The 19,427-nt window shown below is 36.8% G+C and overlaps 1 long non-coding RNA gene across 1 annotated transcript in view; it reads right to left on the bottom strand.

Moving 5' to 3' along the window:
• The window catches only part of LOC104863825, a 474,833-nt gene extending 458,433 nt beyond the window's left edge, over positions 1-16,400 (bottom strand). Inside the window, exon 1 of the long non-coding RNA XR_004516309.1 lies at positions 16,358-16,400. This is a non-coding gene — a long non-coding RNA (uncharacterized LOC104863825). The remainder of the gene's footprint in view (positions 1-16,357) is intronic.
• Between the last annotated feature and the right edge of the window lie 3,027 nt (positions 16,401-19,427).

The raw sequence follows: 19,427 nt of genomic DNA, 5'->3' as shown, positions 1-19,427 counted from the left end.
CTGTAATCAAACCCATGTAGATATGACCTTACATATTTAATACAGTGCATTACCCCTGTACAAATGGAAAAAAAATAAAAAATTAACATTTCTAGACCAATATGGCTGTCCATTTCTGTACAATGCCAACTCAACACAGTAAATTAGGATAATTTTCTCTAAATAATGAAAAAAAAAAAGAATAAGATAAGACTACAAAAGCAAGAAGCAATTTAAATTTGTTAAGGGACCATTTTCATCTTCAGAATTAAGGATTATTTTAATCTTACACCATTGCCTTTTCTCTTTTACTTTCCTGTTTAGTTTTATTTTAGGATTCCCTATTTTTAATGCTCATACAGAGATTTCTTTAACTGAAATACTGAATAGTTTCTCTGGTGTGAAAAACTTTAATAGTACAAAGGGTCCTAATGAGATAATTAATAATGTGAAATAGGAAGTAAAGGGCTAAAGGGCTAAAGGTGTAGGGAAAGTGGGAAGGGTGGGGGAAAGGTAATAAGGGAGAGGAAAAAAATATGAGAAACTGAAAAAATGGAAATAAAGTGTTTGTAAATGGGGAGGGGAGGAGGGGGTGAAGGGAAGGCAGGGACAAGGGGAAAAAATGAGAATCAAGACCTATTATGTAAAGGTACAGGATCCCAATAATGAATGTAACTGTACTGTATACCTAAATTGTACCAATAAACCCAATAAAAAGAAAAAAATAAATGCAGGATTTAAATTTATGTATATCTATGTATAAGCAGATACATTAATGGATAAGCATATAATAATACACTCAACATCATCTAACACTAATTGTGTAAAGAAATGGATATTAAATCCAGGATGAGAAACTATTACATACTCGCTGAAATGCCCATTTTTTTTAAAGCAAGGGATCAGTTTTTGACAATGTAGAGAAAATGAAATTACTGAAAAATGTTGCTTCTGGGAATGTAAAACTGTAGGGTTTCTTTGCAAAAAAAAATTGACCTTTTCTTTAAAAGTTAAGCATAATTTATTTGTAGCAATTCTTCTACAGATCTACTTCTGAACAATAAAGAGCATGGTCACAGGAGACTTGGGTGCAAATCACCCACAACTGACTTATTTGTAGTAGCCTAAATACTGGAAGTCCTCCAGAAAGTGTAACTGATGAGTGGAAAAATAAAATATGCTATATCAAGATAATAGATACACGTTCAGTTAAAAATGCAAAATAATGGTAAAAATAAAATAACTGAAGTTCTTTCGCCTCATAAAAAGTATTTATGAAAAAATCAGGGATGGACATTAAACTTAGTGTTGAAAGATTAAATGCAGTCTGGGTGAACATAAAAACATGCTCAGTGAAAGATGTCAGATATAAAGGAACACTTTGCGTTGGCTCTGTTTATAGGAAACATCTAGAAAAGGAAATTATGGCAGAAAGTTGGTCACTGATTGCCTAGAGCTGGAGATCAGAGTGGGCTCAAGAGTAAATGTGCACAGGTGAACTTCCTGAAATAATAGCAATGTTAAAGAGCTAGAGTATGGCAATGAGCTCACCATGATGCAGATCTAGCGAAATAATTGAACTATCCAGTCTTAATGGATGAATTTTACGGCATCTAAATTATATATTAAAGAAAGTTCTTGAAAAATCCTGTTCAATCAAAAACACTATCAACAAAATGAAGAAAATATGTGACTACTTCCCATAGGCTGGGAACAATATTATCAGTGTACAGAAATGGCAAAGTACCCATAGAGGTCCTTGATGAGAAATATCTTCAAATCAGTAGTAATACTATAAGAATAATGACTTGAAAGGTTATTTAGACTTTACTAGCACATGTAGCAAGGAACAAGACATGAAAGAAAATATGCTCAGTGTCATTAATAAGTAGAAAATGCAAAATAAAACTAGTGAGACAATGCTCCCACTTCTTTACCAAAAATTTAATAAAAAAGCATGAGCAGTATTGAACTTCAAAAGAAAATGGTTAGCATTACAGTGCACAGCAAAAATAACTTTCTTAAACTATGGATGGAAGAATCAGTTGGTAACCATTACTTTGTAAGCATTATTGGAACACTTGCAAGGCTAAAATGTGTATAACCTATCACGCATAAATTATACTTCTAGTTCTATACTCAACATAACTGAGACTTACACACCCTCCTTTTTATTCACTACACATGCATCTAATCAGACTTACAACATTTCAGCAAACCTTTTTCCACTTTTCTGAGTCTTACAAGAGGTTCAAATGGTAAACAGACAGCAGGGAACAAATATCTGTTTTGCACAATGGAAGTAAATTTAGATTAGAGATGTTGAAATAAAAATAGCAATTGTGTATCTTTTTCTCATAAGCAGCTCTTTTCTCACTGTTATATATTCATTAAAGACATCATTTATTTTTAGCTACTTTCTCAATCGTTGCAGGTATCTAAAAGGTACCTGTATAATCAAGTTACAAAATGTAAATGTCAACCTATGAATATATATGCACACAAGCATATATATTAACAAACACAGTCTTCAGAAGTACCCATAGGTATTAAGATGAGGATTAAATAAAATGTGTATCATGAATTGCTAGGGATGTTTATGAATAATTCTACAAAGTTTCCAAAGTACTTATATCTTCAAATGGCCTAACCCACATTACTCCTGTCATTTCATTTATTGCTCTTGAAACAAACCACCCTCCACCAGCCCTTTTAATTATCTAACATGCTAATTCAGGTTGAAAGGAACCTGATACAGTGAATTCACAAATCTGAGTCTGAAAGTCACAAATAAAAAGAAAGAGCCAGAGAGGCCAAATTGTTCATGATAATTTCTTTGGAATATGTAGGCAGAGGAAGAGCAGGAAAAGAAGTGGCTATAAAACATTTCTCTTTTCAGTCTATTTTTCAAAGAATCTACTAACTATCCAACAATGCATGAGGCTCATTGAAACCAACTTCACTAGATTTGGAAGGAGAGCATGCCAGTGCAAGATATCTGCATGAGTTGTATAGTGGTCCTGGGGAAGGAAAGAAATCAATGGTGATTTTTTTCTGCACTGTAGGTTTTGAGTCTAAAGAAGGCTCAAACTGGGAAGAGAAGTTTTGTGCCAAATTAAGGTCCAAATGTTTACTATCTCTTCAGTAGAAATTCTAATTTCTGATTTGAAATTGCTTTTTGACTTGCATAGGATTCCACTTATCAAAAATTGAACTTAAAAGTCATGGATCTTGGGAATTTTCATTCAAGGTTAGATGAAGATAGTCCCTTAACCAGAATTTTAAAAGAAGAGTGAGAGACAAACATAAAGTTGTGTTGTTTCATATCACTCACTAGTCATAGTTAATGAATATACTGACTTCCTATGTTGGATGTTAAGCAATTTGCTTCAAATTTGAGCTGTCTAATGAGGCAGAGCTGAGCTAACAGTTGTGTGTTCATGGATGGATGCCAGACTTTCTAGGGAACATCAGCAGTGAATTCAGTTTTTAAAACCATTTGTAATGATTCAGAGTAATTTTGCAATGGTAAGTAGGGTCAGTAGGTACAATGAGTGAAGATTTTTGGTCTCTTGATTTCAGTTTTTTGTTTGTATTTTTTGGTTCTTGGATTTTTGGAGACCTCGCTCTGCCCTGTATTATTAAAGTTATACGGAATATATTACACATTCAATTAGGCCTGTGACAGCTAGTCTCAATTTTTTAATACTAGTAGTGTCTGAGCAACTTTTCTCATTGTTGAAAAAAATAATCAATACTCAGCTTAAAAGAAGAGAAGCTCATGACTCTGTCCATGGTCATCCAGCTCCAAAGAAGAAGTGACATAGAAGAGAGGCACTGTGGAGGAAAATCTGCTTACCTCATGTCACCCTGGAAGCAGTGAGAGTGAAAGGAGGAACCTGGCATGGAGATAAACCCTTCCAGGGTTTACTGCCCGCAGTAACTACCTCTTCCCACCAGACTCAACCTCCTAACAGCAAGTCAGCTGTAATTCCATCACAATTGAATAACCTTCCAAAAAGCCCAGCCTCTGAGCCTGAGAGGCTTTGGGAGAATATCCAAATATAAACCATAACCCTCCACACTTGACCCCCAAAAGACTTATGGTCATGTCCTGAGACAAAATACATTTATTTCTTCTCTAAGAATTGCTAAACTCTTGATAGTTTAGGCATTGCTAAAAGCCCAAGTCCAAACTCATTTGAAACTCTAGGAAACTCTTAGGTGTGAGTGAGCCCCTGTAAAAATGAAGTAAGAAAGCTCAATACTCCCAGAATACCATCGCTTAGGGTGAATTTTCCCAATCCAAAAGAGAGACATAGAGGGATGGAAAATAATGGGACCAAAGACTGTAACCTATCAGAGCAAACATTAACTCCTGCCCTCCATATCCAGCCTCCAGGGCAACCTGTGGTGATGTGAACTCCAAAGAGTGTGTGCAGTCCCTCCCATCTGGCATTATTTCTGGTTTCAGCTCTCATAACTTCTGTTGGTGGCTGGCTTTACTCACTCCTTTTGGCCTTCCATAGATATTCCAGATTCCTGGCTTCTCCACTGCACTTTCAGATTCACTCTCACAGCCTCTAGCACTAACCTTTCAGTGGTGCGCTGATTGGCCTCGGACCTTCTTTTGAAATCTGGGTGGAAATCTACTTGACCCCACTACTTTTGCATTCATCCTGCTTGTGAAGTCAGCACCATGATGATGACCTTAAGGTCTGCCACCAGCTTGAGCAGTAGTCAGCCACATTAAGGCTTAGCTGCACAGGTCTATTAGTATCTGGAGGGCTTACTAGTATGAATCAAATCTCAGGAATTGATTATCTACATAGCCCTTTTGAAACAGGGGCTCTGGGGCTCTCTTGCCAAAGCAAAACCTTACAACCTTGCATCCTAGAGCTTTAAAAGGAATTGGTGTTGCTGATTTCTGACAAGAGTTGAAGCCATTTTCCTACTGTCCTCATGTAAAGTATTTGGCTTCTGGTTAGTGCTGGTCTTTTCAGCAACCAAACACCCAGTTAGAAATTTACAGCAGCTACCTTCTGGTCACTGGCAATTTTTTCCCCAAGTCATTCACCATAGATTTTTGGCTCTTGCATCCCACAGAAGATCTTATGAAAAGCGTTGAGTAATATCCACACCACAGCCTGAATATTGGGCTCCCTTGAAATTTTCTTCACCAGATCAATTAGTACAGGGCCTTTAAACTCAGCCTCCTACAAAGTTTTAGGACATGAGAAAAATGTCTCTACATATTCTACCACAGCATACTAAGGTCTGGAGCCTAACAACCAATGGAGTCCTTGTTTCTAACTGAAGACTCCTGGCTACGGTCCTTACAGACTGTATTTCTATCAACATGTTTGTATTCTGAGTTCTCACCAAGATCTCTTTTTCAAGCTCTTTTTACAGCATCCTTTTCTAGTCAATATCTCTAAACTTTTTCCAATTCCCCCCTCAACCTAGTTCAAAATTATGGACCATATGATTAGCTAATGTCACAGCAATGACCCCATGCTCAGTAGTACATCTGTTTTAGTCACTTTTCTCAACTTTGGAACATAATACACAACCCTCATAATGAAAAAGAGAAATTTATTTTGGTTCATGCTTCAGCCCATGGTCAACTAGCTCCAAAGAAGAAACAACATGGCAGAGGGGCACAGTGGATCAAAACTACTGACCTCATGGCAGTCTGAAAGCAGAGACGTTGAGGGGAGGAATCAGGGAGATATTCCATCTAGTTAGTACCCAGCATCACATTTTTTCCAACCAGACCCCACCTCTTCACATCAAGTCAACTGTTAAGCCATCACATAATCCAGTTACCTTTCTAAAATCCCTGACTCAGAGCATCTGAATTTTTTGGAGGATTCCAAATACATACTATATCAGGAGAGGTGGACTGCTATAAAATTACAAAAAAATATCAGTGGCAAAAGGGAATGTGAACCTTGCTTCTGTCCATTTATTTGTATTGTAATCTTTGACAAATTTCTACTTTCTCTAAACTTCTGTGTCTTATACTTAAAATGATTACCTTACATTCCTACAAAAATGGGTATGGGTTAAAATATCATTATAGACACCTTTGAAAGGTTCAAAACTATATTAAAATGCATTGTCTGATGTCAATTAAAAAGTATATTTTAGAATAATATAATATGAACATTAATTGCAAATGTTCCTGACTATTATCAGTGGTGTGGAGGAAATTCTAAAAGTATCAGTTAGGTCTGTTTCTATTTCCTTGCTTCAATCCCAGATGCTCTTTTCTCTCAAATATCACAGAAAAGATATGTATCTAAATCCAGTCACTAATTGTAGATCCTCAAAAATCCATTTCATTGTAAGAAATAGAGAATCAAAAAGCACAGAATTTGACTGGGGATTTAGCTTAGTGGTGCCACCACCCACCTCACAGGTGTAAGGTCCTGAAATTATATATTCATTATTTCTTCTTCTATGAAAGCAAATTATTCCTTTAGTCCTCCAGATATTACTGTGATAACGCACACCCACAAAGAACAAGTTTCATGTCAAAGAGTTTTTAATTCTTGATTCTAGGTAACAACCACTCTTTGGTTGTATATTCAAATATATCCAAATATATAGGTAACTTTATCCAAACAATAATACCAAATGCAAGCAAATAGCATATGAGACTATGTTGTCAAAAATCATAAATTGAAGATATTGGAATTAATATTTCATTTTTTCAGGTGTAGCTTCTTCTTACAAAGTTTCTTATGGAAATCGATACTACTTATAAAGGCTTAATTATTGTAGTTATAATTTTATATATTTCCTAATATATTTGCACAATAGAAATTCCAGTCAATTTGGAAATCTGTAGATTACTGATACAGCATTTTGATGCTCTAGAGATTCTTTCAACCCTTATATAAGTGACTCTGAGTTCTTTAAATCAATAAACTGGAATAATCTTTCTTATTTTCTTTGCTCCTCTGTAGTTTCCATGTAAGAAGAAAGGCACTGCTTTGTAATGTGTTGCATAAACAAGATAAAGAAACATTAGGAGTTTAAGAGAGAAAAAATGAAAATAAAAAATCTAAACATAGCCACTTGAGGGGCAACAAACACAAAATGCTTAACAATAGAAGTATTTTAAGGAATAAAGATTGAACCCTGGGTTTATGTCAACTGTGTAACAACAAGCAGAAGGTAAAAAATTTTGCTTGAATTAGAATGCGAGTGTCAATTACACAACTTTCTACTCCATTCTAATCAAGAGGGGTATTAAGAGGAATAGCCACACCCACACTTAGAATTCTTTCAGTATTTATAGTCATAAGAAAATGGTAGTTTTACAGGTATGTAAGTTTAGCAGAGACAAGTTCCCAGTGTCAGTGCTGTAAGTAATAACTTACTACTAGCCTCTTCTTAATATTTCTCCTTCCTAACCATGGAGTCCTGCTACATTCTTTCTACTCTACCAGGATTTTTAGCAATATTCCATTGGATTGGATTTGGCTAAGGTCTTTCTCTCTCCACAAACTACCAAATTCACCATAGAAGGAACACACTTATTCCTAATCTTTATGTACATTTCCTAATTTCATACACAGAACCTATTCACAATGTTTCTTAAAATAATTATGTTTTGATCCAACAAATACTAACTCTCATCAAAAACAATACATATTGATCTCTGCAAGAAAAGAAAATAAAGGTGAGGATACTGGGCTGTACAAAGAACACCAGTAATAAAAAACAATAGCAATTGAAAACATAATTTGTAGAGTAGCATGATGGTGCAGGTTTGTAATCCTACCACTCTAAGAGGCTGAGGCAGGAGGATCACAAGTTCGATTACATCTTAGTGACTTAGTAGGGCCCTGTCTCGAAATAAAAATTAAAAAACAAAAGATCTGGGAATGCAGGTGGTGCAAAAGTCCTGGGTCAATCCTCAGTACTGAAAGAAAAAGAAAGGAAGGAAGGAGGAGAGGAGGGAAGGAAGGGAGGAAAAGAAAAGACAACAGAAGATTAAAATAGAAAACAGTTTCAGAGATTAATAAACAAAAAGCTCCTGGAGAGTTGTCTGAAATTTTGTGGATTTAATGGAAATATTTTAGTCATGTGATTAGCGGGTAGTCAGATGTACTCTTCACAGGGTTAGCTGTGTTCTATAGGGCACCATGGTAGGAGAGCTGTTTGCCCACAAGCAATGCAGTCTAACTACGGAATATGCTTTACAGCTGCCATGATGTATCCCAACGCAGATTTAAGTTTGTCTTCTAAAAGATGAGCAGAACACAACATTTTTCAAAATTCAAATAAAACTGTCTAGATAAGAAATTTTACTTTTGCAAGAGCATGATTATCGATTTTTTTAAATTGAGTTTATTGGTACATTTTAGGGATACAGTACAGTTACATTCATTGTTGGGATCTTGTACCTTTACATGTCAGGTCTTGGTTCTCACTTTTTCCCCTTGTCCCTGCCCTCTCTTCACCCCCTCCTCACCTCCCCGTTTACAAACACTTTATTTCCATTTTTCCATTTTCTCATATTTTTTCTCTTCCCTTATTACCTTTCCCCTACCCGTCCCACTTTCCCTACACCTTTTGCCCTTTTCTTCCTAGTTCACATAGTCAATTATATTATTAGGATCTTATGTACTATTATAGTTTTTCATACCAGAGAAACTATTCAGTATTTACACATGTGTGACTTACTTATTTCACTTAGGAGTATATCCTCAATATGTATCCATTTTCCTATGAATGAACCTAATTTCTCATTCTTTATGGCTGAGTAGTATCCATTTTATAGAAAAACCATATCTTCTTTATCCAGTTTCCAACTGCTGGGCAAATGGGCTATTTCCAAGTTTTAGTTATTATAAACTGTGCTTCTATAAACATAGGTGTGCATATATCACTGTGATATGATTCTTTTAGTTCTTTGGGAAAGATACCCAGCAGAGGGATGGCTGGGTCAAATGGAACCTCTAGTCCCAGCTCTTTGAGGTATCTCCATAATGATTATTTATTTAAAAGCATTCAGTTGTGTCTTCATGGTTTGCAAATTAGAGTGAACAAGGTGTGTGCTTTCTCAAGTCATTACCTAATACCTCCATCCTTCTCCCACATATGAAAGGGCATGTTTAAAAGTGATACGATTCCCAATTGCATTCAGTTTTTGTTAATATTTGTTCAATGTACAGTTTTCCTCAAGTAGTCATCAGACAGCCATCATCACTACGAGAGTATTTACTAGACTTTACCGTCTGACACAGACGTGGCAGATATCAGGTCTGTGAATTCAACATACTGTCCTTCATACTACAAGACACAGAGAAGCAGCGATGTCCACAGTGGTAAAAGACTCAGTAAGAAAACTTTACCCGCTCCCCAACAGTGAGAGGGCAAGATGAGAACAGCCAGGTGTCAGTAATTCACAGGCAGAGATCTCAGCATAGATTCAAAGTTTGGACTAGATAACATCCAATGATCTTCCTCCAAGATCATCTTGCAGGAATGCTTATGAAATGTCTTCGAGTAATATTTTTATCCTTACTACAATTCCTAAGAGACACAAGGTAGAGTCCACAAAAGAGCTATCACTTGCTTACTTTTAGCTAAGCCCTCAATTTATTCACCTGCAAAATGAAGATTATAATTTTGTGGCTATTGGCCTGCTCATTTCTCTTAATATGGTAGCTATCAAGTCAAGCAATGTATTATAAACTCTTTTACAAATATTGAAGGATCTGGGTATAAAGATGGAGCGGGCTCATGAAATTTACAAGCTAGAAAGCCTCTGGTAATCTAATGGTATGATTTCATAGGTGAGAACACTATAGTTTAGAGAGCTGGAGTGTCATAATCCAGGCCACACGATTGTGTAGGAGAGAAACAGGAGTAAAATTCAGTCTGGCTCTTGTTAGTATACCATAACCCTTCCCCGTACTTAGGCAAAATCAAATCCCTTGTGTTTATCTTCTACAGGATATAGACAACAATAGTACAAGTACCTCTTTGTCATTCATGTAAGGGCTGTGCTCAGATTTGTGACTAAAATCTGACTTGTTTTTCTGACCTTTCCTGATTTCTATTGTTCATGGAAGAGAGGTAAGTCAGCATTTCCTCGCTAGTAATGTAATGAGGAAGTTTCTTATTTCCATTCACGTCTGTGTCCTATTCAATGAACAAATGAGTGTTTTAGGGTGCAAACCCTGCTGGAATTCATGAAATAAGAGATTGCTGTCAGTTTCATAATAACAGGGCAAAAGAAGCATCCTTTCCACATCTTGTAATCCCTTTCTTGCCAGGAATCTGAAACATGGTGGCTGCTGAAGGAAAAGGAAGTATTCTGATGCCAAAATAATACTGCACTGACGGTAATGAAGACAATAGGGGACATCCTCTGACATCTACAGGTCTTGCAGGTGACAGCGTTCTTCACTGCTGTATTAATTTAGTGCCATGTGAAGATTATACTTACCACTCTCTGCAGTTTACAAGACATTTACCATGTCAGAAAGAAGATTCTGAATATACAGTGTAAATGTCATCATTGTTTAAATGCCACCTAACTTATTTATCCATTTGAAGTTTAGCCAGTAAATGAATGGCAAGTAATTAATACACCTCTTCTGGTGAAGGATATAATCAAGACATGGAAGAGTTATCTTTTTTGTGAAATATGATACATTGGGAAGTAAATCAATTTACATATCTTTTTAGGAGTACATTTCATTTTTCATGCTGGACTGTTATTATTGGCAATAAAAGAATGTCAAACCTGTATTGGATATAGAAATTTGCCATCTATATTTAGACATGCTTTGCTATGAGTCAAGTTTTTAACTCTATCTCTAATGATTTGCCATTTCAAACCAGATTAGTCAGCAAACTGGACAAGTTGTTTTTTCCTGTGGTATAATTTTCGATTATTAAAAATGAAATAAATACCAAGGACCAACCATACACCACGCCCGATTCTAGGGCCAGAGATATAAAAGTAAATGAAAGAATGTTCCCCACTGTCATGTAACTCCTCTTGTGGTCAGAGGGTAAACTTGTTAGCAAACAAGTACACTAAAGAGTCAATGAAATCCTACATAGAATGAAAATGAGGGCTGGGGTGGAGGGAAAGAGGGAGAAGTGGTGAGTAGGGTGAGCTTTTATGAAGATAAGGTAGTTAAACCGAGACCAGAGCAACGGGAGAAGCTAACCTGTGTGACAGAGAAAAGGACGTCAGGGAGTGCTGAGTACAAAGATCAGGAGAAGGAAGCAAGTCTTCCATCACAGAGAAGGAAGAACAACTCTAGAGAAGATGGAAAATTGTCCATGGATGGTACTGAGCAAGTACAGTAATGAGGAAAAGGAAACAGCCCAATAGCAGAAAAATATTCAGGAGACAAATTGCATGACTCCACTGTGGGGAAAAAAATTAAAATTTGGTATTGGGTTTATATTTAATAATAGGAATAAAAAATTCTAGAGGAATTACATAGGAATTGAATCATTATAATTATGGTGTTAAAAAGCACAGAAATTTTATGGTCTTGTCCATCTGGTCTCTGGTTTATTGTGAGCCAAGTTATGTGAGAAGCTAAGGTCTATAAGTGAATATTTGGAACAAGTTCCTGACTTCACGATTTAGTTGAGAAATTTGATTGCAAACATCTTGGTGGAGGCGAGAACAGAAATGTATGGTAGCTAGAGGAGACGAGATGTGATGGATGACATGGAAAAGAGGCGCAGGGTGGTAAGAAGGTGGTTAATAACTTGACTAATGATTCAGAAGCACAAATCATTACCAGCATGAGGAGGCAGGTAAAACTCAGCAGCGCTGAGTACAAAGGAAAAGCATTAATTTCACACTTCTGCTTTGGATGCTTTTCCACCCATCTCCCCAACTCTGACTTCCACATGTGGGGTATCTCAACTTATTTTTAAAGGTTTAAATCAAATATAAACTCTGCACTCCATGTAGTATTTTCAGAGGACCATGGAAAGAATTTTAACATCTCTTAAGCTAAAAATAGTCCACAACTAAAAGTCAGGTTCTTTTTAGGTAGGACATATATCTAATTTATCTCTATTTCTACTATGGTATAAAGTCCAATAGGATGTTGTACAAAGCAGGTAGTCAAAACACTTCTTGGATAAAAGAATTACATCAGCAGAACCACCTCTAAGTTCATGACCAATAGTAGTGTCTCAAAATTGTCTTCTCAGTTAGGCTGAGTTCTTGAAAATCATTCCCAAACTAACTCAGCTACTGTAACTCCTATTTTGAGTGCTTTTGTCGAACACTTTCAGTTCCCCAGTGGTGCCCATATTCATTCTTTTCTTCTTTTGTTTTCAATGCTGGAGATTCTTCCCATATCCTAGCACGTTCTAGGCAAGCCCTCTATCACTGAGCTACATTCCCTCTTACCCCCTTATTCTTTCTGGTACCAAAAGCTTAGATATGGACTAAATCTTAAAAATCAGTTATTTCAGTAACCTCATAGCCAGTTATATATTTAAATTATTTTTTTTTACTATTTTAAAATATCTATCTGTGCTCTGCCCTCCATCAATTCTCATTTAAATAATCTTAGGGAGGTCTTGGGCATGTCTCAGATTATCCCAGTGTGAAACCATGGCTTAAACCACTGAACAGGGCCTGGCTAAATTCCCCAGCTGGCCTTCAACTTGTAATCCTCCTGCCTTAGTCTGCAGAGTAGCTGAAATAAAAGGCATGTGCCACTGCTACTGTTTGCTATGAATGATGCCAATAATTTTTGAGTTTAGAAAGGGAACCTGGGCCTCAAAAGACTACTGCATCACTGGTCAACACTTTAATTTCAGCCTGTTGATAGCATGGGTTCAGTACCCAGTTAACCTGGACTTGGGCTCCCAATTGGTAGAAATTACAGGATAACAAATGGGTAGACGATTAAGTTTGTGGTAATTTGTTACACAATGCAGGAACACTAACAAACTGTTAAATAAGTAGTCAATACACTCCTTCTCTAATTTAAAAACACTTCATGGGAAACTACTTCCTGCTAAATAGCATAATAAATAATGAGGCGTAAGAGTCAGATGTGAGCATCACCACCCCAGTGAAAATACGAAAAAGTTTCTTAGGAGCCAATTATTTTTTTTTTCATTCCGTCATTAAAAAATAAATCATACAGCTTTGCAGAATAATCTTATCTGTTCGTGGGTAGGAAAGGAGAAGGTAGATGCTCTAGCTCAGGCACAAAGAATTAATGGCGTTTTCTATCTGAGAACCTCAATGCATTGGATCCACCCCGCCCCACGGAGAGCACGGATACAAATGCTGGTATCTTCCAGAAAGGCCTACACAGGAACACTCAGAAGTAACAATTTGCCAGTGATCTGGACATCCCTTACCTCAGTCAATTTGAGTCTTAAAGGAGCCATTGCAGGGAGCATAAGATATTATCCTTATTTGTAAAGCATTTAATAAATAAGCAACATGACTATAAAACAATGAGGCAACTTTTGGAAATAACAATACTAAGGTAAATGGTGGAAATAAATACTCTCCCTTTTATACGAAATTATGTAAAATTACCTAATATATATATCTATATATCTATATATCTATATCTATATCTATATATATATATATATGAAAGTTATGAAATTTAAATATGTATCTCCCTTAATTCCTGACATAAAAATCAAGAAATTATAGGTATAAATCTCATTATTACCGTAGCATGCAGCATACTTTAGTTGAAGGACTGTAATGTATATCTTAATGCACATATTCTAAAATTAACCCCAAACAGAAATATTTTTAATATTTGTACCTGAGTCTTCTAACCTTATCCCCTCTCCCGCTACATGGGTTTGAGTGCTCTTTCTGTGGCATGGATGCTCCCCTCAGAGTTGAGTATACTCGGCCTATACAACTAACGGCAAGCTTCAAGGATAAAACTCAGACATGGCATATAGCCTTTATCTCTCTCAGTAACATCAAGTCACTTGTACCCATCGAAGTGTTTGATAGATTCCATGCCTCCGATGGAAAAAGCATGAGCTCTGAGGAGATCCTTGACATTTTTTGTGGTGCCTTTTTATCAAACTGCATGAGTGCTGAGATACAGAAGGTTCAGGGCTACTTTGACAAACCGAAAGGGTTATTTTAGGGCTTTCATCAATTGTAATAAATCAGGACACTTCCTTCTGCTCTATAGGCTGAGACCAGTGTCAGAAAGAAAATACAACCTATGAATACAGCCTTCTTGCCCGCCAGAGTTTCTTCTGGATGCTAAATGTAAAAACTTAGAAGAATATGTTTAACATCAAATTGTGCGCTACAGACTATTATATTCAACCTAGGTAACCCCACCAGTCAATGGAGCTGATGTATCCATTCGCTTACACCATTTACAGAAATTAAACTGTCAGCCCTCATTTCTCCTGACGGCTGTACCAATACATCCTATTTTTATCTGAGTCTCATTTAAATTTAAAATCATTCTGGTGGTTTCAAAGTCCTTAATTTCAGATTGCAATCTTCTGATGCAATCCAGGATACTGGTATCCAAACCATCCATATAAATGAAGGCTGACCACATTGGGAAATGCAGAAAAAAAAAAAAAGAGGCTGGAGAACTAGCGAACCACTGAGGAAGATGACTAATCAGGCACGCGGTCACCTCTGAGCTGGCTCCACTGAGCTGGACCCTGAAGCACATGGGGAGAGCCTTCTTCAGTCAGGACATAAGCAGCATCAGGTAGAAGCCTTAGTGACTCGGGAGCTTACACAGCGATGTAATCACGGACTCATCCAATAAAGCAACAGCAGTGGGGACACACAGGACACTAACCTCCATCCTGGTCCTCACCTAATTTTGCCTGGCTTTAGAATAAGCCACCAGTGCATGACTTTTTTACCCTTCTTCCTAGCATCATCACATTGCTCTCCATCACTTCAAAGCCCTGCCACACTTTTTATTTCTTATGGAATTTAGCCACGTTCCTTAAACCGGAAGTATGCCTTTCCATTTTCACACTACAAATTTTCTGATCTCTTACTGCTCTCAGAAGGTACAAAAGCCACAGTCATTTAACAACAATGAACCACTTTAATCACCTGACAGTTAAGATGGCAGCTTTGAATGCATATTATGAACCAGCAGCATTAGTAAAATTGGGAGATCTGTTAGAGATGCAAATGATCAGCAACTTCCCAGCTGTACTGAAAAAGAAGCTGAAGATGACGGCGGTGGAGATCACAGAGCCCAGCGATCTATGCGAGATACATCTGGGTAAGTCAGATGCACGGATCAGTTGTTGAACTGCTGTGCCCAATCTCATTAAGCCGCTAAATTTGGCATTCACTGAACATCTATTTTTAATAAAACATTTTAACCCAAGATAAAGCTTTTGGTACAAAATGAAGCTCTTACTCATTGTCTTGAATTCAATGAGAAATTATAAAACAGTGGGCTTAATTTTGAATATGAGATTTCAAATTAGATATTCTAAATAAAAACATTACATTTTACGAAGGCAGGTTTCCCTCTTGTTAAAAGTAAAGTCTTGGTATTCAGATAGATGTGGGTGCAAGTCCTTATTCCAGCAGTTCACTGTACAAATATTTCTTGGGCAGATAATAATAATTTCTGTTCCTTATCTGTCAAATATAAATTCCAGGTCCAATCTGGGAAAGTTGTTGTTTGATTTTATTGCTGGTATTTTACATATGACACCAATTGCATAATGAATGAAGGCAGAACTGATAACTTGAATTTCATGAAGATTAAAATGTTCTGCTCTGTAAATGACACTGCCAAGAGAATGAAAAGAAAATCTCCAGACTGGAAAAAACGCAAAAGACACAGTTGATAAATGACTGTTAGCTAAATTTCAATAAGTAAATGAATGACCCTATAAAAGGGTAGGATGAAGACCTTAACCAGTATCTAACCAGAGAGGATTCACAGATGACTGAGAAGCATATGAAATGAGTTACCCATCTCATAACCAGGAAAGGAGAAATTAAAGCAACAATGAAAACACTGCTTCCTAAGGGAATGGCCAAAACGCAGAGCACTGACACTACCAAGTGCTGGTGAGGATACGGAACATGGCAAGTCATTCTCATTCACTGCTGGAAGAAAAGCAAAGTGATACAGCACCCAACTCACTGTGTAGTAGCTCAGCCTTGCTTCCGGCGTGCGGCCCTCCGGTTTCAGTCTTACCATAAGGGCTGGGGTTATGGGCATGCATCACCTCACTCAAACTTTGTACAGCTACTTTTGAAAACAGCTTAATAAATTCCTAAAAATACATTCTGACTGTATGGCACAGCTATCACATTCTTTGATATTTTCTCAAAGGACTTAAATGTGCACATTCATGCACGACTTACATGTGAGGTTGAAGGCAGCTTTGCACTTTTGAGACAGATGGCCGAACCACTGAGCCAAATTCCCGGCCTTTACCTTTAAAAACAAACAGTGTCTCATTAGATCATGCTTAGAAATTCAGGCATTCAATTGCAGCTTCTAAACAATTCTGTAGCCATATTCACAAGTCTAGCAGATCCTGGCCCTAATAAAAATATGCATAAATTATTAAAGCAGCTGGAACTGGACTGTGAACAACAGGTAAAACATTATTTCATTTGTCTTAAAAAGACTAAATTATTGAACTCTTTATTAAGTAAATGTTATTAACATTTTGTAATAGTCAAAATTTGGCCTAAGAGTGATAAATATTTCAAATGTATTTATTTATAAATTGACTTCCTTTCATTACTTGAACTCTAGCTTAGTCTGCATGTGATCTTATTTCAGAGAGATAGTTTCCCTTTCTTTTAGATTTTGGGGTTATGGGTAAAGAGATTAATTGCCAAACGGCACCATGTTCAGAGAGCAGTCTTTATTAGTGTCATTTTACAAATCACATGTTGATATAAAAGGCATTAATTCCTAAATTCCTAGGGAAAAGGCATTAAGAGCAAATTCACAATACAAGAGCAGAGGCCACAGCTAAAATGGTCCTTCTTTTAGACTGCATTTGCTCCTCTAACAATATTATCACTTTGCTCACAAAGTTCTTGCTGTAATGAAGAAGAGGTTCACCCAAAGAAATGTAGCTTAAAATCAAGCATATCAAAATTGTTTGTTCTCATCCTCCTAAGGTAGGGAAATATTCCACGTAGAAGCTCAGTATTAACACAGGCACCTAGGATTGGGAAAGGAAGCCACAAAGAAGCACTTGAGCCCAGGTTTCATCACTGAAAAGTTGCGGGTCCCCAGGCAAGACATTCTATCCTCACCATAAAATACCGAGTGTTCCAAACTATTCAAACATTGACACTAGTTCTCCTTGCAAGACAACACTAATACTTATATTGCATATATAAACCATAATGTGAGGGTGAGTCATTAATCGCACTGTACTGTGGTTTATTTGCATACACACTCCTGGCCCTATAAGATGCAAGCTTTGTGCAGCTCAACTTAGATTTTGTATCACCCAATAGTCACTAAGCAGGCATTCAGTAAATGACGGTGGAATAATAACATTTCTGATAAAAACCACATGATATTGTCTGTTTCTGCATTCCACAGAATGTTGGATCAGTGAAATTATGGATATAAAAATGACTTCCAACTTTAAAAAACTCTACAATAGATGTTGCAAGTTATAATCCCCCAAACAGATAAAGATTTGTTTACGCAAGAAATCATACAATTGTTCATCAACAGAAACAGGAAAGAAAATTTTGTGAAAACCTTAATGTCAAGTCTCAAGCTGCTTGTAGTAGAGAGAAAATGAAGATCACAAATGCCTTGGGTGTAATTTATTTCCGCATTTCAATTCAGCATTTGTTAACAACACGGGGGTATACACTTCCTTTCTTTGGTTGGCTTAGAGTAGAGTTCTGTGTCCTCTACCTAGCGTGGTTTGACCATTTTTCTCATGGCATTAAAACTCCTGTTAGGGTAGGAGCAGGAAGGAGAAACGTATGGTGTTTGTTAATTGAATATTTTTATGCTATTCCTTCTCTTCCATTAGACCAGATAATAATAAACTCCATAAATTTCCTTTCACCTCCCACAAAGCCTAACCTATATTGGGTATGTAAAAAGCATTTGTTTAATAAAATGATTTGATGGGTGATCTTACTAGGGACACATTCAAAGAGATCTGTGCCCAGGGCTCCTCAATGAGGAGAGTGCTGCCAGGGTGAATAAACAGTGTTTAAAAACTCAGGCAGGGCAGTATGTAGGAAGAGCATTCCATAAGATGTGTTTTTACTGCGAGGCAAAAGACCAGGGCAGAGGTGGCAGCCCTGTGACTCCATTCCAGTTCTAGGCAACATCATCCCAAAGCACTATCAGGGGAAGAACCTGGAGACAAAGAAATGGTGACTCCCTGTGTGGGCTGGACAAGACTCCTTGGTCTCCTAAGCCCCCTCCATTTCTTTTTTGCGATTAGTTAAGTTTGTTGGTATAATTTAGATGCACCTAATGATCACACTCATCATATGGAATTTGTATCTGTACATGATATATCTTAATTCTTATTTTTACCCCATTTCCTTCCCCTCTCTTCCTTTTCTTATTTGTAAGGGCTTTGTTTCCATTTTATCTTTCTTTTCTCATTTTTTTCTTTTCCTTCCCTTCCTTTCTCCCTTCCCCCTCCCCTGTACTCCTTCCCATTTGAACTTTTCTTCCTATTTCATTCTATCTATCATATATTTTAGTCCTTATTTACACTTTCAGTGTTTCACACCAGACAATCTGGTATTTACACATTTCTGTCTGATTTATTTCACTTAAGAGTATGGTCTCTAGGTTCATCCATTCACCTATACCTATCTCAAGTGTGTCCTTCTTTATGGATGAGTAGTACTATATTGTATAAAAAATCACGTCTTCCTCATCCACTAATTGGTTGATAGGCATTTGGGTTGTTTCCAAGATTTAGCTACTACAATTCCAATCAAATCCAAGAGCACACCTCTCAGAAATAGACAACAATCCTAAAACTCATTTGGAATTTTAAAAGAGAACTAGAACAGCAAAAACAATTCTGGGCAACAAAGGCAAGGCAAGAGCATCACAATCCCTGACTTAAAATTATACTACAGAGCTACTGTGATAAAACAACAACAAAAATAACAAATAATAATAATAATAATAATATCATCATCAGCAGCAGCAGCAGCATGGTACTGGCAAGAAAAAACAATAACAAATAATAATAATAATAATAATAATAATATCATCATCAGCAGCAGCAGCAGCATGGTACTGGCAAGAAAAAAATCTGAAGATCAATGGAAAGGATTAGAAGATATAGAAACTACTCCAAACACACTAAGCCACTTATCTTTGAAAAAGGGGGCCAAAAAGTTCAATGGAAGAAAGATAGCCTCTTTCATAAATGGTGGTGTAAAGACTGGCTTTCTATGTGCTGAAGACTAA

The sequence above is a fragment of the Fukomys damarensis genome, unplaced genomic scaffold (assembly GCF_012274545.1).
Source record: "Fukomys damarensis isolate Sample0158 unplaced genomic scaffold, DMR_v1.0_HiC HiC_scaffold_8, whole genome shotgun sequence".
NCBI classification, from domain to species: Eukaryota; Metazoa; Chordata; class Mammalia; order Rodentia; family Bathyergidae; genus Fukomys; species Fukomys damarensis.
The sequence above is the reverse complement of the archived record's forward strand: the minus strand, read 5'-3'. Positions and strand labels throughout refer to the sequence as shown.